This window comes from Oncorhynchus tshawytscha, linkage group LG15, assembly GCF_018296145.1.
Source record: "Oncorhynchus tshawytscha isolate Ot180627B linkage group LG15, Otsh_v2.0, whole genome shotgun sequence".
NCBI classification, from domain to species: Eukaryota; Metazoa; Chordata; class Actinopteri; order Salmoniformes; family Salmonidae; genus Oncorhynchus; species Oncorhynchus tshawytscha.
In genome coordinates, this window is record NC_056443.1 from 2,535,266 (window position 1) to 2,560,772 (window position 25,507).

Here is a 25,507-nt window from a genome sequence, read left to right on the forward strand (position 1 = left end):
TTCTAGTACTCAGGCTGGGACAAAACCACCTCATTAGTCCTGTGAAGATCATGTAAACACTGAGGAATATGTTGAATATAGCTGTACGGAAAGAAATCCATACACATATTTGAAGTTCAGAAGAGAGACAAGAGCACTGAAGTGCCTTGGGAGAGTATTATATATATATAGTGCTATAAAGGCCTTATCATACAACTTACTGTTTGAACATAATGAGAAACTAATTCTAAATCTAATTCTTTAAGAGGTATACTAAAACAGTGGAACGTTTAATATACATATATAGGATTTTGTGTCATTTTGTATCAGGCTCACGTTTGGCTTATGTTTGTGTGAGTGTTTATAACAAGTTTGCATTTAGGTATGTGTTTGTAGTCTGTGTGTATGTGTGTGTGTTTATTTAGGTGTGTGTTTGTAGTCTGTGTGTAGATGTGTGTGTGTGTATTTAGGCGTGTGTTTGTAGTCTGTGTGTATGTGTGTGTGTGTATTTAGGTGTGTGTTTGTATTTAGGTATGTGTTTGTAGTCTGTGTATGTGTGTGTGTGTATTTAGGTATGTGTTTGTATTTAGGTATGTGTTTGTAGTCTGTGTGTATGTGTGTGTGTGTATTTAGGTATGTGTTTGTAGTCTGTGTGTAGATGTGTGTGTGTATTTAGGCATGTGTTTGTAGTCTGTGTGTATGTGCGGGGGTATTTAGGTGTGTGTTTGTAGTCTGTGTGTAGATATGTGTGTGTATTTAGGTATGTGTTTGTAGTCTGTGTATGTGTGTGTTTGTATTTAGGTATGTGTTTGTAGTCTGTGTGTATGTGTGTGTGTGTATTTAGGTATGTGTTTGTAGTCTGTGTGTATGTGTGTGTGTGTATTTAGGTGTGTGTTTGTATTTAGGTATGTGTTTGTAGTCTGTGTATGTGTGTGTGTGTATTTAGGTATGTGTTTGTAGTCTGTGTGTATGTGTGTGTGTGTATTTAGGTGTGTGTTTGTATTTAGGTATGTGTTTGTAGTCTGTGTGTATGTGTGTGTGTGTATTTAGGTGTGTGTTTGTATTTAGGTATGTGTTTGTAGTCTGTGTCTGTGTGTGTGTATTTAGGTATGTGTTTGTAGTCTGTGTGTATGTGTGTGTGTGTGTGTATTTAGGTGTGTGTTTGTATTTAGGTATGTGTTTGTAGTCTGTGTCTGTGTGTGTGTATTTAGGTATGTGTTTGTAGTCTGTGTGTATGTGTGTGTGTATTTAGGTGTGTGTTTGTATTTAGGTATGTGTTTGTATTTAGGGATGTGTTTGTAGTCTGTGTGTATGTAGGTGTGTGTTTGTAGTCTGTGTGTATGTGTGTGTGTGTATTTAGGTGTGTGTTTGTATTTAGGTATGTGTTTGTAGTCTGTGTGCATGTGTGTGTGTGTATTTAGGTATGTGTTTGTAGTCTGTGTGTATGTGTGTGTGTGTATTTAGGTATGTGTTTGCTCAATCTGTTACGTCTGTTTCACTGCCCGTCTCTCGTAATGTGATCATGGGTAACTGTGGGTCCCTTGAGAAAGGTTTTCCTCGCTCTCTGTAGACAGCTCTCTTCATTAGCGCCAGTAGGAAGTGGCTAACGTTATTCTGAAGATTGGCTGTATCGATCTCCAACCTCTCCCTCTGGGAGCAATGGACGATGCAGCTGCTGATCTGAATGCAGCTTTTCAGTAATTCTCAATTTAACATCTTAACAAACCAAGTGTCATATATCGTATTGATGAGTTAAGATGCTTTTAACACACTGATCAATTGGTAAGTTTAAAGAGTAGGACTGGGGTAGGGAGAGATTATCCTAGACATGTATTTAGGGATAACTTCCACCTGGGGTGTATTTCTCAGAGCTGATCCTAGGTCTGTACTTAGGGTTGACTTCCAGCTGGGGTGTATTTCTCAGAGCTGACTCTTTCTCATCTCCTGTCGTTCTCCGGGGGATCATCCCTTGAGGATTTCCCATGATTCACTGTACCATCTCTAGAAAAACGATCGTTCCTAGCAGGCTGTATTATAGACCGAAAAGAAAGAGTGTGGTCAACACAGTATTTTTTGTAAACCTTGTATACTACTGTAGCCCCACCTTCCCCCGCCTTGCCCTGACCTTATTTGTCCAACTCATGAGATCATCAGATTTACTCATGCTACTTGGGACAGGCCTGCACACCCAGTAGCTCTTCAGGACTTGTCATATGGAGAAACTCACCACATCGTAGAACCCACCTGGGTGATGCATGACAGCCATTTTGTGCCAGAACTCTCACCACATATCCACTGTCACAGTGAAGTGGTTATGCTAATTTGACACTGGGGACCAGGCTACATGGCCACGATGGAGTGATGGGCCAGGTTTGGAATTTAACCAGGACACGGATTAACAACACTCTTGCGGTAAGAGCGTTGTTAAGAACATGCACTTGTCTTGTTTTCCATGAGCATTTCCAGTCGTAGATCAAATACATTTAGTACTACCAGCATGGTTACCATAGCACTGTTGCAATGCCCTCTTTTTGAATAGGTCAGATGTGTTTTACAGCTCTCTGCTTTGCATCTGAGTGAATGGGACTGTGCAGTCAATATTACATGGGTGACCACAATTTGGTGAGCAGTCCCTGTGAAAGCTACGTTTTGACATGCAAAGCACACTCAAGGTGCTATCAGAAACAATGAAAGAGACATTTTGCATCGAGACCCGTGATTTGTCCTTGAATTTCTCTTGAGAATGTAAGACATTCATCTAACTTCACATACAAGGCTGAAAATGGTGCATCGTATTACTTTAGCAAGCCAGGCCCAGGGGAAATAATTAGCTTATTCAATTATATGATCATAAATTGAAAATTCTATTTGATTAACTAACTAGACTTGCTGAGGTTATTTGGTCACTGGAACAAAATCAGCAGAGGGTGTTTCTCATAAGGTGTTCTCATACTGTAGGTTGTTTTCATTGGGTGTTCTCACAGGGTGTTCCCACAGGGTGTTCCCACAGGGTGTTCCCACAGGGTGTTCCCACAGGGTGTTCCCATAGGGTGTTCTCATAGGGTGTTCTCATAGGGTGTTCTCACAGGGTGTTCTCAATGAATGTTCTCAATTAATGTTCTCAATTAATGTTCTCATAGGGTGTTCTCACAGGATGTTCTCACAGGATGTTCTCATAAGATGTTCTCATAGGGTGTTCTAAACTAAAACCTTGATTTGTTAGGGTTAGGGTTAAATTGTCAAATTAGATTGACCTCTTAATTCTGTTCAGTCAGTGTGAAGCAATTCCAACCAACACCACAACCGATGGTAGAACAATGGGAAATATATGTTTCTATGTACATAGTCCATAACAATCATTTGCCAATGTGTATGTTATGAGTTATCACATGAGATATAAAGAGAATATGAGAACGTACTGAGTATAAAATAAAATAGAGTCATGCAGAGGCTACAGGTTTACAGGTTTACAGGTTTATAAATGTCTGATAGTGGATTATATTGATTACACCCCTTGGCCTGGATAATGTAATTCTAATGCACTGTAATAACTGATTGTATTGATATTACTAATTTGCCTGATTTCCAGATTGTATTTGACAATAAACCTTAATTTAATAGGATTATAATAGATGTATTATTTTAATCTTCATGTTTTTTTTGTAGATGTTGTCATCATAGTTTGGGTTGGTTAGAATTACAAATTAAGTCAGAGACCTATTTTAACTCTGGGTTTAAATTTGTGCAAAATTGACTGCAAGAGAGAGCAATAGTAATGGCGTCTTTTTGTAGGCACTAACTCTAACTGTAGGCATGACTTGTTGGTCAAAGCCTGGGGAAATTAATGGAGTTTTTCTAGGGGTTTTGGATAAACACTGAAAATAAGGTCTGTGGTAAACACAGGCTTAAGAGATCTTATACATTTTTGTTCTATGAGATAATCTTCATCAGCTAAAGTCACTGATTTTTTTAGCATTTTTGTAATTAAAAAAATCACATAAAGGCTTCATAATTCATAAAGGTCATGTTAACTGACTGATATTATCTCATAGAACAAAACGTAGAAGATCTCCTAAGCCTGTGTTTACCACAGACTTTATTTTTTATGTTTATCGCAAAACCTTATTCTTTACTCATTAATTTCCCCCATAGGATTGGCTGAACGAACCTGAGGTTACTTACTCTCTATTGAGAGTTAAAATAACCAATCACTGCAAATAAAAATGTACATTTACTCATTCAAACCAATTAATGTTCAAATAAGCCAACTTCTTCCCATTTTTATTTAATTTAATTGCTAGATATTACGAAGTTGAAAGGGCATAAAGAAGTAAGTGAAATATAATATAATATATTTAGATGTGGATCTGAATAATATCACTGATAGTAACTAAACCGAAATGATTTACGAGCAACTAGTTTTCCTGATTTTTCTTTACTGTGTTTAAATACAGCAATGACCTCACGCAACTACGGTAATTCGTTACCGTAAAAACTTGTTGATTAGTTATTTGTGACAATAAGATGGAAGAGTAAATTAACAAGGCACTTGTCACAGCTGTACTGTTTCTATTACTATGTTTGGCATAGTGGGGTGTCTACATAGAGGTTGTTCACTTGTGTTTGATGTTTCATCACAGACTCAATGTACTTCATGCGTAGCTGTGCATGCCCGCGGGTGGGACTGAACGTATGTGTTCGTATGTGTTTCGTATGTGTTTTGTATGTGTTTTATATGCGTGTGGGGGTGCTGCAGAGAGAGAGAGAGTGTTTGGAGATCAATGTGAGCAGCTGTTCTCTCCTCACTTCAAACGCCGCCTGTGTTGTTGGTGCGGCTGGGCTTCCGACAGCCTTCGCAGGGGGATCAAAGGGTAACGAGACAGGCAGCGCACACACGCCCGACAGCCCCATGAATATTGATACGGCTCGGGAGAGAGATGGAGGCAGTGTCTTCAATCGCTCATCAACCTCCACCGATGAACAGGAGGGGGGGTCGTGGATAGGTGGGTAGGGGGTGGTGGTGGGGGCTGAGGTATGGGACAACATCTGCGAATAGCTCCATTTGGCCGACAGACTGACACACCCTTAACTTGGGCAGTTGAGTTAATCGAGGTGAGGGATATATTAATTCTGCCTTCCTGTTTACCCTTTAAAATGGAGTCTTCTTATCTGTCCTATGTGACGTCCATTCTAACACAGAAAATGACAGTTTGATTACCCTGACTCCTCCAGGGCAGGTACTTTAACCTGAGCTAGGTTGCATATTAGCCTTATTAAATGGCAGACAGACAGACACTGGAGGGTGGACAAGCGTGGAGGTGGGGAGACTGGTGTGAGCATCATGCTAAGCCCCACTGGAGGCAGGTCGTTTGTGGGGGCGGCTGTGGTGGATGGGGGTGCCTCAATCTTCGTACTACGGTCGTAAATCAAGCTACCTCTCCGGGGCTGTTATCGTCAGTCTCAGGCCCCAGGATGGCTTGTTCTGTGGACTGCGACCGAGAGCGAGGCGGATGCGGCGGTTGTCACAGTGGTTATCGATCGTGTGGGATGAGTGTTGCCATGGGATTCCTGTCCTGGCTCGGTCACTGACATATCTCCTATCTAGAGCCGAGTCGACACAGTCTAATGCAAAGACACAAATACAATACAGACACGGGTCCGAGTGCTCACTCAGTTTAATTACGACATCAATCAAACATCAACCAAACACTTTTTTGACTTAATTAACTGAACTTAACTTGATAGCCCAAGTTGCCCAAAATATTTTTCTGCAGAATTGACAGTGATGTTAGACCACCAGGATCTGGAATATTTTGTAGTTATTTGCGAGTCGAGGAGTTCAGAGGCAACCTCCCAGATGGTCGAGGTGACTTGGATTGCCTGCGTTGGTGTCAAGTGAAACATCAACTCGATCAAGCGGATATGAACTCAAACAAAGTCCCCCTCTTCAACAGCCATTTAACCCGTCATCCTGTTAGGCATCATCAGAACCTCCTCGTTCTTTGTTCTCCAGCAGACAAGTTCAGGAGCATCACCTCATGTTGAGTATCTCTGACTGACAGAATAGTTTCTGAGACTCTACCTTTAGCGCTGACAAGAGCTTTGCCACTCGGGGAGGCAGTCCCTGAGAGCGCTAGAAAGCAATTTCCCTCTAATCAGGTTCACTACAAAGCCCTCACATCCAACCACCCTGGTATACCGCCATTGTTGCCGCTGTTCTATTCCTCTAGGCTCGTATTGTTTTTTTAATGAGCGTTGCGTGGTGCAGACTGTCGATTGAAGTTATCAGAGGTTTTTTTCTCCCACTGCCTTTATGTTCACAGTTCTTTGAAGATGGGGATTAATGCCGGTGATTGACTTCATATAAAAACCGTGTTTCACCGGATAGCGAGACCCCAGCAAGTCTTATCAAAATGACACACTGTTGAAGTCAATTGCTACATTGATGCACTTCATGGCTGAAGATATTCCTGTTGTTGTTCATCTCTGGGCTGTGGTGTTGACAGAGCACCACCTGACACTCTTGGAAACAAAAGTGCTATCTAGAACCTAAAAGAGTTATTCAGGTGTCCCTATAGGAGAACCCTTTAAATAACCTTTTTTGGTTCTAGACAGAACCTTTTTGGTTCTGGGACAGGTATAACCCTTTTGGGTTCCATGTAGAACCCTTTCCAAAGAGGGTTCTACATGGAACCCAAAAGGGTTCTCCTATGGGGACAGCCGAAGAACCCTTTAGGGACCCCTTTTTTCTAAGAGTACCACTGAGACTGTGTCAAGTTGGTTTTAGGTTTGATGTTGAAGACCTCTATTGGTCATGTCATAAAAAAATGAGAAAGTGAAGAGAGAGAGCGTGAAGTTAATCCGTCATTAATGTATTCTTTATGATTGTCCTTCAGGTGGAGGAGACGAGGAGCTGCTCTGTGCCATGAAGACGAAGGTGAAAGTGTTCTCCTGCCCCAGGCTGAGTGGAGTGCACTGCATACAAAGGTGTGCCATTCTCCCTCCTGTCAAATATCCTCATCTCGTTGATGACTAGCTTCAGCCAGGATCGTAGGGTGTCATTGTGATGACTCCAGCTGATGTATTACACAACTACTACTGTTGGGCCTTTAACACTCCATTAAGGTGTGTGACTGACATGTTCCCATGTTCCCAGGGTTATCTGTGATCACCTGTTGGTCTGGGTTAGTGTGCATTACTGGGATGCCTCCTTTCCGTGGGTGTGATGTCACCACTTGTTCCATGCTGTATTGTTTTGCGCTTCCTTCCCCCCTGTTGCTCATTGGCCAGACTGCACTGCTAGTGTAAAATGTTACCCGTAGTGTGTTACTGAGGCGGCCGTTGGCTAAGTCACACTGTGATAATTACCAAACCATTGCAGCAGTAGACATCACAAGACAGTGCTCTGATTCACTGGCAGACGGATGGAAGAGCTTCACTTAGTGCTCCCTTTGGTTCTCCCTCTCCTCATCTGCATGGGTTTCAGACCTTTTCTCTCTCTCTCTCACTCTCTCTTCCCTCGTCTTCAGTAGTGCTAGTTGCTCTCTACGATCGACAGGCTCGCCGCCCCATTCTCGGTTTGTGTCGCAAATGTTAATTAAACCCTCTAATTAGCTTTCTTCGCTAAAAGGGTGAATTAAATCAGACCCGGAATGGCAAATGATTCCTGGCATTAGCATAATTGTGTTTTTGAAGTGTAAAGATCTAGGCATTAGGATGCCGGCAGCAGGCATTGTGCAGTGATTTGTTGTGTTTGTGCTGAGGCCCCAGGGGATTGTGGGATGGCTAAGTGACACGGGTACGGTGCACTCTGACCCTGCAGTGGTCTTTAACGAGACGTGTTCCAAGACCTGTGTGTGTTTGTGTGTGTGTGCGCGCTCTACAGTAGGTGACTAAAGCCCCAAAAACATATACCGCACTGCAGGTTTACAAAAAAATGTTTGTGAAGGTGTATTGTTAGGACTGATGTTGTTTTGCCTCAATATCCAATGACATTGTTGGTGGACAGCTTGCAGGGTATGTTGTCTGAATGCAGTCAACACCCCTTATATAGCATAAACATTCTAAGTGAACTTGCATTGCCGTTTGCATCCACCTGGTAATTGATTGTTGTGTGCTTGAAAGAGGACGTGAAGTAGCAAGAAGCCAACAGTGGGGAGAAAAATAGAGAAATTGGTTTGTGAATAACGATCAGTGTATGTGAGTGTCACAGGAGGTTGACTTAATTGGGAAGGATGGGCTCGTGGTAATGGCTGGAGCGGAAGTGGTGGAATGGTATCAAATACATTAAACACATTGGTTTCCAAGTGTTTGATGCCATTCCATTCACTCCATTCCAGCCATTATTATGAGCCGTCCTCCTTTCAGCAGCCTCCTGTGGTGTGCGTGTGTGTGTGTGTGTGTGTGTGTGTGTGTGTGTGTGTGTGTGTGTGTGTGTGTGTGTGTGTGTGTGTGTGTGTGTGTGTGTGTGTGTGTGTGTGTGTAAGCAACACAAGACTGGCTTCTCTGCTCTTTTTGGAATCCATTCATTTGGTCAGTGTTCCCCACTGTTAGATTGATGGCAGGAGTGCTCTAACAACAGAGAAACCAAGGGCAACGCCACAGAGCTGCAACTCCACTCTGAGAAAAGCAAACAGCACAGGACAGAGACTGAGAAAAGGTCAGAGAGGTCCAATAAAGATGACAGATGGAGAAAATCGGCTGAGACGATAGAGAAGATTGGAGTGCAAAGACAAAAAATGAATCAAAGAACTAAACGAGCTGAAACGCAACATACAGTACATGGAAATGCAGAAACATATGAACAAAAAGGAACACGTTCATGTCCAGATCCATTCGCACCACTGACATGATGAGCATCGTAACAGCTGACCTGTATGACAACAAGACTCCTCTAACACATGAACCCCCACACACATAATACACGGTGTCTTCAGAAAGTATTCAACCCCTTGACTTTTCCACGTTTTGTTGTGGTGAGAGACTATAAAAAAAGGTTTTCAGTACTTCAGTGGAACGTGAAGGAAATCACACTGCAAACTATCACCCTCGTGCACTTAAGGCGATCACGAATATCACAAACTATCACCCTCGTGCACTTAAGGAGATCACGAATATCACAAACTATCACCCTCGTGCACTAAAGGAGATCACGAATATCATGGACACATTGGAACTAATGGTTATACTGTACGGAGGTTAAACGACCCTGACCTAGTCAGATATACAGTACTTTCAGAAAGTATTCACACCCCTTCACTTTTTCCACATTTTGTTGTGTTACAGCCTGAATTTAAATTAAGATGTTTCATCACTGGTCCACACGCAATACCTTGTAATTTCAAAGTGTAATTACGTTTTTCAAAATGTTTACAATTTCGTAAAAAATTCAAAGCTGAAGTGTCTTCAGTCAATAAGTATTAAACCCCTTTGTTATGACAAGCCTAAATAAGTTCAGGAGTAACAATTGGCTTAACAAGTCACATAATAAGTTGCATGGACTCATTCTGTGTGCAATAATAGTGTTTAACATGATTTTTTAATGACTACCTCATCTCTGTACCCCACACATACAATTATCTATAAGTTACCTCATTCGAGCAGTGAATTTCAAGAACAGATTCAACCACAAAGACCAGGGAGGTTTTCCAATGCCTCGCAAAGAAGGGCACCTATTGGTAGATGGCAACAACAACAAAAAGCAGACGTTGAATATCTTTTTAAGCGTGGTGAAGTTATTAATTAGACTTTGGATGGTGTATCAATGCACCCAGTCACTACAAAGATACAGGTGTCCTTCCTAATTCAGTTGCCAGAGAGGAAGGAAACCCCTCAGGGATTTCACCATGAGGCCAATGGTGACTTTAAAATAGAAACAATGGCTGTGAAAGGAGAAAACTGAGGATGGATCAACAACATTATAGTTACTCCACAATACTAACCTAATTGACAGACTGAAAAGAAGGAAGCTTGTACAGAATAAAACATATTCCAAAACATGCATCATGTTTGCAATAAGGCACTAAAGTAAAACTGTAAAAAATGTGGCAAAGAAATGAACTTTCTGTCCTGAATACAAAGTGTTACGTTTGGGGTAAATCCAACACAACACATCACTGAGTACCACTCATCATATATATTTTTTTGGTGGCTGCATCATGTTATGGGTATGCTTGTCATCGGCAAGGACTAGGACGTGTTTTTATGATAAAAATAAATGAAATAGAGCTAAGCATAGGCAAAATTCTAGAGGAAAACCTGTTTCAGTCTGCTTTTCCCCAGACAGGACAGTAACCTAAAAGACAAGGGCAAATATACACTGGTTGCTTACCAAGACAACATTGAATGTTGCTGAGTGGCCTAGTTACAGTTTTGACTTAAATTGGTATTCAAATCTATGGCAAGACTTGAAAATGGCTGTCTAGCAATGATCAACAACCAGCTTGACAGAGCTTGAAGAAAAGAATAATGTGCAAATATTGCACTATCCAGGTGTGCAAAGCCCTTAGACTTAGAGACTTACTCAGAAAGAGTCACAGCTGTAATCGCTGCGATTCTTACATGTACAGTATTGACTCAGGGGTTGAATACTCATCTAATCAAGATACAGTATATTAGTTTTATTTTTCATTCCACTTTGACATTAGTGACAAATAAATGACAACTAAATCTATTATAATCCCACATTGTAACACAACAAAATGTGGAAAAAGTAAAGAGGTTTCTGACATTTTCTCACTACACACACACACACACACACACACACACACACACACGCAAGCATACATCTCCCCGAGGCCTGATTGAGTGTGAGTGTCTGCACTGCTGGTCAAGGTCAGCTGATAATGGGAGTGATTGAGAACGGGGAGCAACAGTCTCAGGTAATGAGATTTACGACCCTGAGCCCCCCTCCACCTCCCCGTGTCCACCCTCCACCTCCCCCTGTCCACCCTCCTCTCCCACTAACATGATTTATGGCTCTAATAGAAGTCTACGCTCCCCAGATAGAGGCTTCACTGCACACATTACCACTGAGAGAAACTCATCCTTCCACAATGTGTGGGTGACCAGAGAAACAACTCTACCAGAGGAAGAACTAGGTAAGAGCTGGCGAGGTGCTATAGCCAAAGCCACACTGCGTAGCCTTTCTAGCCTATGTTAACTACTAGTATACCACACAGGAAGAGCTTGCCACCAGGATACTACACAAGTAGAACACCGACATTGACATTTGCAATATCCTAAGTGTTTGGTGATCACATAATGTCAGCACATCTCGAGTTTGCTTTTAGAGTGTATACTGTAGCATACATAGTCAAAACTTACCAACGGCATACTGCTGTTACTGCCAGGCTATACCAGATCGCATCAGACATCAAAAGGTCGTGTCCAGATTTATCTAAACATTGACGCACATTCTAGGTTGTTACTTTTTAAAATTTCATACACATAAAATAGTACATTCTTTGTGTATTCTGCTTTTGTTAACAGAGGATTCTAGAAACCAAACGACAGCGAAACAGTCAGATAGCATCCCACTAGTTTTAATGCTAATATTTGCTGTGGCTCAAAACACCAACTGTACGTGTTCAAAATGAAGGTGAGTGGGATTTGGCTTCTTGTTCTGTTGTTTGCACTGAGCCGGTCTCCAGGCTCGTTGTTTTAACGTAGGAAATGAGACCCTGTTATAAGCTCCTCTAAGCCGAGGTTGGCAGTTATTGACGTGCCTTGTCCTTGGCTGGAGGTTTATTTTGTTGATTTTTCCCTCTGCCAATCAGAAAAGTCGCAAGTAGCAGTCACTTTGAACAGCCTGTTAATCTATAATCTCATATCACTACACCCTGGCAGGGAGTGGGTGGAGGGGACTGCATCGAAAGCAAACAATAGATGATGGTGTAGCGTAGCCTATGAATGTTGATGTGAAGTGAGATGTGGTGACTGTTGATGTGAAGTGAGATGTGGTGACTGTTGATGTGAAGTGAGATGTGGTGACTGTTGATGTGAAGTGAGATGTGGTGACTGTTGATGTTATGTGAGATGTGGTGACTGTTGATGTGAAGTGAGATGTGAAGTGAGATGTGGTGACTGTTGATGTGAAGTGAGATGTGGTGACTGTTGATGTTATGTGAGATGTGGTGACTGTTGATGTTATGTGAGATGTGGTGAGATGTTATGGTGACTGTTGATGTTATGAGATGTGGTGACTGTTGATGTTATGTGAGATGTGGTGACTGTGGATGCTATGTGAGATGTGGTGACTGTGGATGCTATGTGAGATGTGGTGACTGTGGATGCTATGTGAGATGTGGTGACTGTTGATGTTAAGTGAGATGTGGTGACTGTGGATGCTATGTGAGATGTGGTGACTGTTGATGTTAAGTGAGATGTGGTGACTGTTGATGTTATGTGAGATGTGGAGGACTCTCACTTGGTCATCTTCTGGTATGTCAGAAGCATGTTGGTCTGTTGGTAATTTTACTGCTGACCAGACCTGGGTTTAAATACTATTTAGGGTATTTCAATTACTTTCAAAGACCTCTGGAAGTAAGTATTCAGATATTTTTATTTGTAAAGTAGTTGAATAATGGAATGTATTTGTAAATACTCAAATACACTAACTCAACTACACTCCCATGCATTTAACCCAAGTATTTTAAAAATAGTATTTTAAATAAGTCTTTGAAAATACTTTAAAATACTTCAATAGAGGTAGTGGATTCGGGTGACATTATTTGTAAATACTCAAACACACAGAAAATAAGTATTTAAATAACAAAACAAGTAGTTGAACCCAGGTCTACTGCTGACTTTTTAAGACAATAAACCAACATCAAACTGTAACTATGCATTTACATGGTCGCTCTACAGACAGCTACAGTTTAGTTATACATTGTTACACATTAATACCTGTTTGCATCATGCATCCTATTTCAAGGATTTACAAATTAACTCACAATTGTAATTACACTCAACATGGTCTGAGGGACATTTATTGTAAAATGGGACCAGCTTAGACAGAGACAGGCCAAAATTGGCCAATACACATTTTTCTTTGAAATAGGACCTCCATGATTTTTAAAAATGTAATAAACACTTTCTTCTAATTTCCAGAGTCACGGGCCTATAGTGGGGGAAGGCTAGAATAATTGAGAAGAAAAGAAAGTGGAGGACCAACCTCCAGTCTCGATGGGACCTTTTAAAGGCAGTACATGTATGTCACTCCTTTCTGTCTCTAAGGGCTTCATTAGGAGAGCCCCATGTCTCCTCTCTGTGAGTCCTTGTAAGGTCTCTGCAAGCCTCTACCTGGCTTTGGGAGCCCTCCTGCTCTGGACTGTTTAAACCAGCTTTAGAGCCCCCAAGTTCTGCTAGTTTTATTGTCTCTAGTGAGGGAAATGCATTCATGGGAGGTATTGCTATTGCTAAAAAATCTCCCTCTTTTTGGACTAACTTCCAGATAGGTATTTGTCACAATCATTTGAATTATTAAACTATGTGAAAAGGAACTACTGACTTGGAAAGTGGATCTACCGATTATGACCAGATTGTCTGTACAAAATCCACTCCATCACCAAAATGAATCGTAGAGAACAGATTTTGTGGCAGTGTTTTAAAGAATGTATAAATGGGGTTACATGTCTTAAGTGATGAAGAGCACGATCCCATTCATGATACCAGACTGGAGACGTGCCAATATCTTCTCCATGGTCTCCCCAGGGAGTTACAATGGTGTTAAGTTGAAAGGGCAGTTTTAATTCTCTGTACAATATATGCGGCTTGCTGTGGCTGCTTTGATGCTCATACTCGACTGGTTAGAGAGAAACTCCCATCATCTCACATTGACTGCAGGGTAGTTGATGCTGCCATGTGTCAGAACGGCTGAGGATGCACTGTAGCTGATTTGCCACCTGTCAGCATCAAACGTCGAGAGGAAAGTCAGTAACCTCACACAACTCCCTGCTGAGGTACAGAGTATGTTCTTCTTATGCTGGAGAAATGCGCATTAGGATATTTCAGTCATCTAAAGAATGTTCACTGCGCTGGTATCGGTTCAAACGTACTATTATTGAGTCTGTGCATGGTACATGTATTGCTCTGCTTCGAATATTACACCCACATTTGCTGATGTGTTACGATCATAGTCACCACCAGCCTTAAAGCTTTTCATTGAACTTAACAATAAATGTGGACAGTCCCTGAACCAGTAATTATTTCACTGAGAGCGACTTTGCCTTTTGTAACCCAGCCATCATGTTAGCGTCACACAGATCCCAGTACAGCTTGAGTTTGGACCTGAACGAGGCCCAACAGACGGGAGAGAAACGACTAGTTGGATGACTCAGTCGGAGGCAGCAGCTTGTTAGAGTGGAAATGGATTAGCTGTGGTACAATGGGAGTCTTAGGCGTGTCTTAGGCGGCTGCGCTACAGCCTTCCTGTGTCACCCGGGTTGCTAGACTCATTTGTGCCCAGCGGTGCATGCACCAGCCAACTCACACACTGTTTTTCTAATTGCCACAGTTTCACTGTCGGCATCAGCCAAAGCTCAGATTTACCCTACGGCGTCTCGATCTCATTGTTGTGATGTGAACAAAATGTTTCTTCTTGAAAATGGCACCTTTGCCAAACATTGCTCCTTATTCAATCAGAACGGAAATGATTATGGGGATATCATAAAAATGACTTGACATGAGAGAAGCGTTTTATGTTGTATACTAGAATGATAATGTCTCTTTCACCTAGACCCTTACATACACTGCCATGTCTCTTTCACTGAAACCAATTTGCACCTGCTCTACCACTGGAACTGAACAGCACATCATTTATTATACATTACTTGCAAACTAATGCATATTGCAAATTGCTATATAATACTTACATTGTACTTAGTTACAGTTTATACACAATCTAGCAGTTACATATACACAAGCTGATCCTGGATTTGCAGCCAGTGAGAACTTCTCCTAATCATCATCAGTATCTATTTAAGCAATAAGGCCCGAGGGGGTGTGGTATATGGCCAATATGGTTACCAACATAATTAGAGCAGTAAAAATAAATGTTTTGTCATACCCGTGGTATATTGTTTGATATACCACGGCTGTCAGCCAATCAGCATTCAGGACTCGAACCACCCAGTTTATAATCTTAAATATGTCATGACAGTCAACTGTTTGTCATTAATCATCATCAGCAATGAACATAACGACAGACGAGAAACCAAACATGCTGTCATCATCAATCAGGCACAGGTTTCTATGTGACAGTCTTAACATATTGCCATAGTCAGGTAGGGACAGGCAGACAAATGGCCATGCAAACATGCTGTCAGCAGCAACCAGAGAATGAGATCCATATCTGCTCGCATCCTCCCTTTGAGATAGATGGTAGGATAATAGCACTTGCTAGATAATGTGTTCTGAATATACATGGAAGGGATTGTAGAGTATACAGTTTTTATGATAAAGATAAGAGATGTCTTACTGTCTTTGATAATGTGTCTCTTCTGTTTTTGTTATGCAGGTAGACTGATGTTCATATTCTACTATGGACGGTGTGTGGTACAGACGTACATCGACTGGAGCGGAACAGGCCACGAGGACCATTCAGCTCTACCATAGGTGTGTCATCATGTGTGTGTCTGTGTGCATCAATACTGAAACCATTAGTCTGTATTCATCTACCTACTGCATCATCTTTACTCATTTTAACTGTGAAGAATGTTTAATTAGGCTGTGTTTAGACAGGCAACCAATTCTTATCTTTTAATCATTAATTTGTCTTTTGACAAATCAGATCAGCTCTGAAAAATATCTGATGTGAAAAGATCTGATGTTATTGGTCAAAAGACCAATTAATGTAAAAAATATCAGAATTTGTCTGGCTGTTTACACAGACAAAGGATCCACCTTTTCCTGGTGGATCTGTGCTTACTTAAAAAAATACATATTTTTCATTATGGATGTACGCATACATTGTAAAGTTTTAAAATATTAAACTTTGAGTTGTGTTCTTGTGTTCTTGTTGCTGCATGAAATTAGATATTCTAATCAAGTAAATTTGTTAATTGTCTAATCTCTGAAAGTCATTGGATAATATGGTGCTTAAAACATTTAAAATATTCAATTTATAATGAAAAATACTCAAGAGAATGCTTCATAAATATACAAAATCCTATTTCCTCTCTATTACATGACTCCCAAAAGGCCTTGCAATGTCAACCCTTTGCGAGTCTGTGTGATGAATTTGTTTGCTGGCTGCTCGAAAGCAACCAGGTTTGTATTGTAAGGCGGATGTAATCTCTCTAGATCACCTTGCTTGGATCAAGGACTACAACTAAGGGAAATGTGCAAAATAGAGGTGTTCAGAGCTGGTGTGTGTGTGCGTGTGCGTGTGTGTGTGTTTGTGTGTGTGGCAGAGCAGGGGGGAGCTAGCGGGAGCTGGCGGGAGTGGGAGTGTGTGGAGAGCCCAGGTAAATTGTGATTGACAGGCCCTTAAGCCCTCAACAGCGAATAGATGAATAATATAATATCCTGTGGTGCCAGCCCCCATCCAGAGCTTGGAATGAGACACATACAGTGGGGCAAAAAAGTATTTAGTCAGCCACCAATTGTGCAAGTTCTCCCACTTAAAAAGATGAGAGAGGCCTGTAATTTTCATCATAGGTACACTTCAACTATGACAGACAAAATGAGGGGAAAAAAAGAAAAAAAAATCACATTGTAGGATTTTTAATGAATTTATTTGCAAATTATGGTGGAAAATAAGTATTTGGTCACCTACAAACAAGCAACATTTCTGGCTCTCACAGACTTATAACTTCTTCTTTAAGAGGCTCCTCTGTCCTCTGTCAACTCGTTACCTGTATTAATAGCACCTGTTTGAACTTGTTATCAGTATAAAAGACACCTGTCCACAACCTCAAACAGTCAAACTCCAAACTCCACTATGGCCAAGACCAAAGAGCTGTCAAAGGACACCAGAAACAAAATTGTAGACCTGCACCAGGCTGGCAAGACTGAATCTGCAATAGGTAAGCAGCTTGGTTTGAAGAAATCAACTGTGGGAGCAATTATTAGGAAATGGAAGACATACAAGACCACTGATAATCTCCCTCGATCTGGGGCTCCACGCAAGATCTCACCCCGTGGGATCAAAATTATCACAAGAACGGTGAGCAAAAATCCCAGAACCACACGGGGGGACCTAGTGAATGACCTGCAGAGAGCTGGGACCAAAGTAACAAAGCCTACCATCAGTAACGCACTACGCCGCCAGGGACTCAAATCCTGCAGTGCCAGACGTGTCCCCCTGCTTAAGCCAGTACATGTCCAGGCCCGTCTGAAGTTTGCTAGAGAGCATTTGGATGATACAGAAGAAGATTGGGAAAATGTCATATGGTCAGATGAAACCAAAATATAACTTTTTTGGTAAAAACCCAACTCGTCGTGTTTGGAGGACAAAGAATGCTGAGTTGCATCCAAAGAACACCATACCTACTGTGAAGCATGGGGGTGGAAACATCATGCTTTGGGGCTGTTTTTCTGCAAAGGGACCAGGACGACTGATCTGTGTAAAGGAAAGAATGAATGGGGCCATGTATCGTGAGATTTTGAGTGAAAACCTCCTCCTGAAACGTGGCTGGGTCTTTCAGCATGACAGTGATCCCAAACACACCGCCCGGGCAACGAAGGAGTGGCTTCGTAAGAAGCATTTCAAGGTCCTGGAGTGGCAGCGCCAGTCTCCAGATCTCAACCCCATAGAAAATCTTTGGAGGGAGTTGAAAGTCCTTGTTGCCCAGCAACAGCCTCAAAACATCACTGCTCTAGAGGAGATCTGCATGGACGAATGGGCCAAAATACCAGCAACAGTGTGCGAAAACCTTGTGAAGACTTACAGAAAACGTTTGACTTCTGTCATTGCCAACAAAGGGTATATAACAAAGTATTGAGATAAACTTTTGTTATTGACCAAATACTTGTTTTCCACCATAATTTGCAAATAAATTCATAAAAAATCCTACAATGTGATTTTCTGGATTTTTTTTTCTCATTTTGTCTGTCATAGTTGAAGTGTACCTATGATGAAAATTACAGGCCTCTCTCATCTTTTAAAGTGGGAGAACTTGCACAATTGGTGGCTGACTAAATACTTTTTTGCCCCACTGTAGCCTTCTGAGCTCTGACAGATTCTGAGAATGATTCTCTCTCTCTCTCTGTGTGTGTGTGTGTGTGTGTGTGTGTGTTTGTGTGTGTGTCTTTTCTCATTTTGCGACCAATCTTTATCTTTGAGACACCCAACCACATACCTTGTCTCAACCTACCCAGGGTTGGGGCTATTAAAGACAAGTGTCTTAAGCTGACTGAAACCACCATCACCCTTCCAGGAAGAGGAGAGAGACTTATTATGATAGATTCTAAAAGATGTTGGCAGGCTCTACATGGACCTTTGTGATTCCGACCACCTGAGCTAAGACCAGAGCTCTCTAGGAACATGGTGATGAGACGTGAGTGGGAGTCACTCCTGTCTGCAAGGCACCAATCAGGGGAGGGGGTTTCTTGTCCCTGACAGTGTAGTGTCAGTCTTGGAGGTGGTCTTTAAGGTGCTCCATGGAGGCCCTGAGACAGAGAGACATGCCCAGAGATCTGGTACCAGATGGCTAGTAGAGCTAAGGCTTAGGGAAGAAGGAGCCACATACATACAGAGATACAGTTATATAGCCACACTGCCAAACCCATTGGCCAAATGCATTACTTACCGGTTCCCTATGGCCTGCTCACTCAATTATTCAGTCACGTGCACACACACACACACACACACACACACACACACACACACACACACACACACACACACACACACACACACACACACACACACACACACACACACACACACACACACACACACAGGCCATGTGTCCCTGTCTGCCAGACCTGTGAGGTTTCCCATTAGTTGGGGTGCAGTGTGCTGGAGAGGCGCGCTGGGGCGAGAGACATCAATTTGCTTCCTCTAATGCGCTCGCTGCCCCCACAAGACATATTGATTATTTTTCCCCCACAAAGTGACAAACAGCATTTTGTGGGGCATAATGGAGATGGATGGTGGGTTTATGAGCAGCCCCGGGGAGAAGGTGTTGGGGGGGGGCACCCCTCCTTCATACTCTCCAGACCCCCCACTGAAAAACGGCTGAAAACAAACATAGCTAACAAGGAGAAGAAGAGATGGAGGCGATGGGGTTGCTGCGGCAGAGGGAGGGGTGTAAACGGGGATGGGGGGAGGCAGATGTCGAGGAGCGATGTTCCTTCATTAGATACCTCCTCTCTGGAGAACCCCCTCGATCACCCTCCCCATCTTAATGGCCACCTCACTGAGAGTTGCAGCTGCTTCAATATTAACTCTGCATCAACACCAGCCTCAGATAGGTTTACCTTACATCTAGCTCGTCTGCAGAGGAATTTACTTACCAAACAGCTGAAGAGTGATTGAATTTCTTTTACATTTATGTGTTGTAGGCTTTATTTAACATGTTTTTAGACTTTCAGTTGATTCATAGTACAATTTTCTTTCGACAGGATATTTGAGTATTTGTAAGTCTTTTGATATTTATTTAGTCCCTGTCCTGTCAGGAGATAGTGGTGTTTGCTACACCAGTCTAGTCATGCCTAGCAGTCATTACCTCAGGGAAAGGAAAAGGGAAGGGTGCATTTTAAATGTATTTACACAGAGCTCCTGCCAGGGAATGGAATGAGGATAGCAAGAAATGTTAGAGCTTTGAGACACCATGAGATCGGACATCAGGTAGCCTAGCGGTTATGAGGGTTGGTTCAGGAACCGCAAGGTTGCTGGTTTGAATGTCGTAGCAGCCTAGGTGAAAAATATGCCGACGTGCCCTTGAGCAAGGCACTTAACTCTAATTTCTCCTATAAGTTGCTTTGGATAAAAGTGTCTGCTAAAAATGACAAAAAAAATGTTTTTAAAAACTCACCAACCGTGCTCTCCATCATAGATAAGACCTTCAGTTGGGATTTTGCTTCCCACTGGTAAGGTGAAAGGATGCCGTCTTTGATCATAATTCTGATCAATACTCTGCTTACAGATCATCATCACCTGAGCAAACCATGCTTTTTGACAGCTCTTTGAAAGATCTGAATTCCCTTTCTTTCCCACTACCATATTTTGTTTTAAGAAGTGTCTTTAACATTTTTTGAAATGGTTCGTTTGACAGAGCTGACTGGTTCTCCACACTAGACATTTTCTTTATTTAATTCTAATATCGCAAAACTTTGCGATACTGACCTTTGACTCTCTGTCTTTTCTTCTCTACCTCCTTTCCCTCTTCACATCTTAACAAATCCCCATAATTGATTTGTTCCCTTTTAATTCCACAGAAAAAAACCAGCCAGCGTTTGGTTATTAGAAATGCCTTAACTGTCAGATAAAATGTTTTGATATGTCCCGATATAGGCTAAGTTATAAACATGCATTTGTCATGGTTGAAAATAGAGCGCATATGAGACTGGGTAGCAATAACCTTGTGCAAGGCCCTTTTTTTTGTCATTCACAAACACAAACATCTCAGATACCTGAAAATACATCAAACAGAACAGCCCCAAACTGAAAGGAGTCTGACACACGGTAGACAGAACAGGAGAGTGAGCTTAACATATACATACTGTCACCACACAGAGCAGAGCCAAGCTGTCAGTGATCACAACAGACACTATATGGGAGGGACTGGCCCAGTCTGATAAGCGGAATGATCTGCAGTGCTGATAAAACTGGCGGGTGGGATGGAGGGAGGAGGCGTCTGCTGGCTATTATCCTGCATCGATTTCCTCCTGTCAAGGTTGGCTGGGCACGTAATGAAGTGTGGGATCTTGGGATGGCGTGCGTGCTCGTCTGCACCATATAGCTTTTTTGGTGATATTGGGATTCTACGAGCGTTGGCGTCCGGGTGTGTGTGAGTGATTGTGGACGGGAGAGGAGGTGTTTTCTGCAATCACACTTTATTGCACAAATAAAGTGTTTTCTCTTTCATCCTGTTTGATTGATTGAATGCTTGCTTGTTTTTTTTATTGATTAAAGATTGTTGCTACCTTTAGCAACAATTCAGTTGGTCAGCCCAGAACTCACTGAACGACTGCAAATGGTATGTGATTGTCCCTGTGTAGAATTTCCACGACAGGTATAAGGTAGAACTTGCCTTCAACATCCTTTTCGTTTTCTCTCTAGGCACCTCTCTCCCTCTGACTTTCTCTCTCTCCCTCCCTGCATCTCTCTCTCCCTCCCTGCATCTATCTATCTCTCTCTCTCTCTAATCCATGGCCCTACAGATTCTCTTTGTACTGCTGTCTGACAAGTCGGCTCATTCTCCAGCTCTAAGGACTGCCCCGGTGCTTGGGATAATGGGACAATACGCTGGGTGCCGTGGCGCGATAAGCCCGGAGGATGCTGGGAAACACACAGAGAGTGTCACCCAAAGCGATAAAGCTCTATTGTCTTCTGTGTCTGCAGAGCCGGGATTATGGTTTTATGGACGGCTTTGGCGTTTCGCAGAGCCTTTTGGAGAACGGCATGCAACACAGACACCATGGCCGTTCAGGCAGACTGCGCGAGCATGAGACATACGTCTACAGCACGTTTTTACATCTGTCTCATCCAATCGTCCTCTCTGTTTCTCGAAAGACTCGCACCCTCCAATCGTGTCATGTGTCCGTATGTATGAAATCACCTCACCCAATAGCCTTGTCTGATGACTTTTTGCTCAGGTAGCTCTCATCCAATAGCTTTTGTGAGAAATACACAATGGCATCTATGCCGTTATCCAGTTATCCATCTCTGTCTCGCGATCTTTGATGCTATGGCGCAACAACCAGGCTATGATATTGATCTAGCCAGGGGACAATTTATCAAACTATTTTCTTTCAGTAATACCACCCAAACCTTCTGTTTGCTGCAACACTATAGGAACTGTTCAATTTGCAAATAAATGCTATTGTGTGGCTCCAATACCCAAGTGACTTTTTCTTCTGTTCTCTGGCTTGCAGAAAGGTGTGTTTCAGCACCAGAGGCAGCTAAAGTTCTATTGAGTATGCACCCCGAAGGAGCTTGATAATGTACTTTCTTTTCCTCTATTGCAAGAGCAGGCATTTCACCAGCCTGTCTTGGGGGGGGGTTCGGTGGAGATTCGTGGGCACCTTTTCTCAATATCGCCTACCACCCATCCCTTTGACACAGCCTTAACAATTGAGTAGGGGAGCAGTAGGCTGACCTTGACCGCTCAGATGACGGAGTGGGGGAACGCCTCATGTGAGCAGATCCCCTAAAAATAGCATAGGCGGCAATTAAGCGCCAATCTAATCATCCGCCTGCGTAAACGAGCCGACGATTCCGCCCTCATATTCCCCAGGCTTTCCAGACCGTTTCCTCATCATCTTTGGCTATCTGTTTAATTACGCCCCCGTCAGCCCCAGATGAGGGAGCGATAGCCTTATCACCACGGCTCATTTCCGAATCCATGAAATTAATCAAGCTAACCTCCCATCAGCAGACTGCTATGGCTTGGTGGCTCGGTGACATAGTGGCATAGTGGAGTCAGTGTGAGAACTTAGCTAACTGGAACTTTAGTTATTTTCCCAGGGAACAGAGGATGTTCCTAGACCTGGAGCAATGATGTTCCCCAAGGTGCTCCTTACATACAGTTCTAACACACAGCTGTTTAGATGCATAGTTCACAAAATATTATCATGTGGCCTTGATTAACCTGACCAATTGTAAGGTATTAGTGAGTACCTTTACAAAGTGGCATCAGTGGCAGTGGAGCTGTTCCAACTGCCAAACCTCCAGAGGAAAAGACTGTGCTCGGCCAACCACAGCCAGGCTGAGTTTCTTTCCGAGGTGCGCTCCATTCTGACAGCCAGGGTCTCAGACATCGATTTTGAAAGCGAAGGTTGGGCGGATCCGTCACCACGTCGGGGGCTGGCAGCAGAACCAGACAGGCGGATGGAGAGCTCCCCCTAGGTTTGGGCCGTCATTTATCTCTAAATGACAGCAGATGGTGGGCTTGGCGCCGGTGCCATCCTCTTAATCTCCCAAGGTGCATTTCTCTGATGGATGTGGATGAGGGGAGGGCTGGGAAGTGGCTGTGCACATCTGTGCTTCTCGATAACGGGGGGCTAAGTGTGTCTGTGTGCTAGCCGTAACTTCTCGCATATTAATCATACCACCTTCCTCTGAATTATTCACTTCTTAGCTACATCTCTCACCGCTTGTCCCTCTCAAGTGGTGAGAGAAGCCCTCCATTCGATCCTGTGGAGGAATTCTTACCAACAAGATTTCACACTGTTACAGCCAAATGGACACTAAATTCTGTTCTGAAGGTAAAGTATTCCTTAGTTTAGTTTTAATAATAAAACACAGGGTATCCTTAACTTGGTCCTCAGGAGCCCAAAGGGTGCACATTTTGTTTTTTTGCCACTACACAGCTGATTCAAATGATCAACTAATCATCAAGTTTTGATCAAGCTGTGTAGTGTTATGGCAAAAACCAAAATTGTGCACCTCTTGAAGTCCCAAGGACCAAGTTTGGGATACCCTGTGTTATACCATTAAAACTGAACCCCTTGGGGGCCTCCCGGGTGGCGCAGTATTCTAAGGCACAGTGGCACAGTGGTCTAGAGATTCTGGGTTCGAGGCCAGGCTCTGTCGCATCTGGCCGCGACCGGAAGGCCCATGGGGCAGCGCACAATTGGCCCAGCGTCGTCCGGGTTAGGGAGGGTTTGGCCGGCAGGGATATCTTTGCCACATTGCACACTAGCGACTGCTGTGGCGGGCCGGGCACGGTCGCCAGGTGTACGGTGTTTCCTCCGACACATTGGTGCGGCTGGCTTCTGGGTTGGATGTGCATTGTGTCAAGAAGCAGTGTGGCTTGGTTGGGTTGTGTTTCGGAGGACGCATGGCTCTTGACCTTCGCCTCTCCCGAGTCCATAAGGGAGTTGCAGCGATGAGACAAGACTGTAACTACTACCAATTGGATACGACGAAATTGAGGAGAAAAAAGGGGTGAAAAATACACAAAAAAAAACGGAACCCCTTGAAGTCCCAAGGACCGAGTTTAGGATACCCTGTGTTACACCATTAAAACGGAACCCCTTGGGATCCCGAGGACCGAGTTTGGGATACCCTGTGTTACACCATTAAAACTGAACCCCTTGGGATCCCGAGGACCGAGTTTGGGAAACCCTGGTATAACATGTATCAAAGATGATTGTGTTTGTAACACATGAGTTGTAATATATTCTGAGAGCTGTAAGGCCTCAACATCCTGTATTCCTTACAACGGCTCTCTCTTTGTCACTCACACAAACACGCAAAACACGTAGTAGACAGCAGGTGTATTTGGACAGTAGAGGCCCTCGGTCATTGGCTGACCTCCTTGTTAGGGTCATCTCATGGTGTTAATAACCCTGGCTTCTTGCTAGAACCATTAAAGTGGAGATAACGGCATCATTAGCCCGCCCATCCACGTCCTAACGCTCACATCTCCATGGAAACCCTGGGCTCTGGCTGCTCCGCAAGGCGCCCTTGGGATGCTCCCTGCGTCGTCATGGGGTGGCAGCTCAGGAGTGAAAGCTGATTTAGCGGCTGCATCAGAGAGCTGGCAGATTAGTGGAAGGGAAATAGGGGCCAGCAAACAGTCAGCAGGGTGATTGGCTCAGCAATAACAGAACACCCCTTTGCCGACAGGGACCGGCACTATGCGGATGCAATGACAAAAAAGACAGTTAGCGAACTCCGTCGGGGCTTTACGAGGCGTGACTTGCTTTCGCATAGACTTGATTGTAGATGTGCCATTCAGTAGTGTGATTATGTAATGATGGGAAACAGAGGACTTGAAGCAGTAAAGGACCCGACACATTAGTTCCTAGGGGACATTAAGCATGGCGTAATGTCCATCTTAATAATACCGTACGGAAACTTACATGCACCTTAATGTTAAGCATGGCGTAATGTCCATCTTAATAATACCGTATGGAAACTTACATGCACCTTAATGTTGTACTCGTTGTGTTATTGTACTCTTGTTATTCAGTGCTGTCAGCAGGTTATAAACCTGCTGCAGTCTATCAGAAATGGTCCCATTAGATAACAGTACATCCCTTCGTCTTCAGTGAGGTGGATGAAGAAAGGATTTAATGAATTGAGTCATTCATGCCCAAATAAACAAATCAATTATTATGTTTGAGAATGACACAGTGCTTTATTGAGAGTTCAAAGGAGTATCAAACTAGTGAGTTCTTGTATTTCCTTTCCCAGTCTGCTGGTTCAGGCTGTTTGATCACACTTTGGGCAAGGCGATCGAGCAGATTGTCCTGACAGATTGGTGTGGAGGATGAATCTGGAACAAACGTGTGGGAAGCAGAAGATTCTGTTGGATAATTATCCTCCTTACATCCCCTCTCTTATTAAAATATATCAGTGTAATATACCAATGCATACACTTGGTGGGCCTGCAAGCCATAGCTTTTGCAT

At 43.0% G+C, this 25,507-nt stretch overlaps 1 long non-coding RNA gene across 2 annotated transcripts in view; it reads left to right on the top strand.

Annotated features, from left to right (window-relative positions):
* Positions 1–25,507, top strand: part of LOC112265895 — a 32,906-nt gene that overhangs the window by 2,097 nt on the left and 5,302 nt on the right. For both annotated transcript variants that reach the window (XR_002955834.1, XR_002955835.1), the window contains exons 2-3: positions 6,876–6,966; positions 15,497–15,594. This is a non-coding gene — a long non-coding RNA (uncharacterized LOC112265895). The remainder of the gene's footprint in view (positions 1–6,875; positions 6,967–15,496; positions 15,595–25,507) is intronic.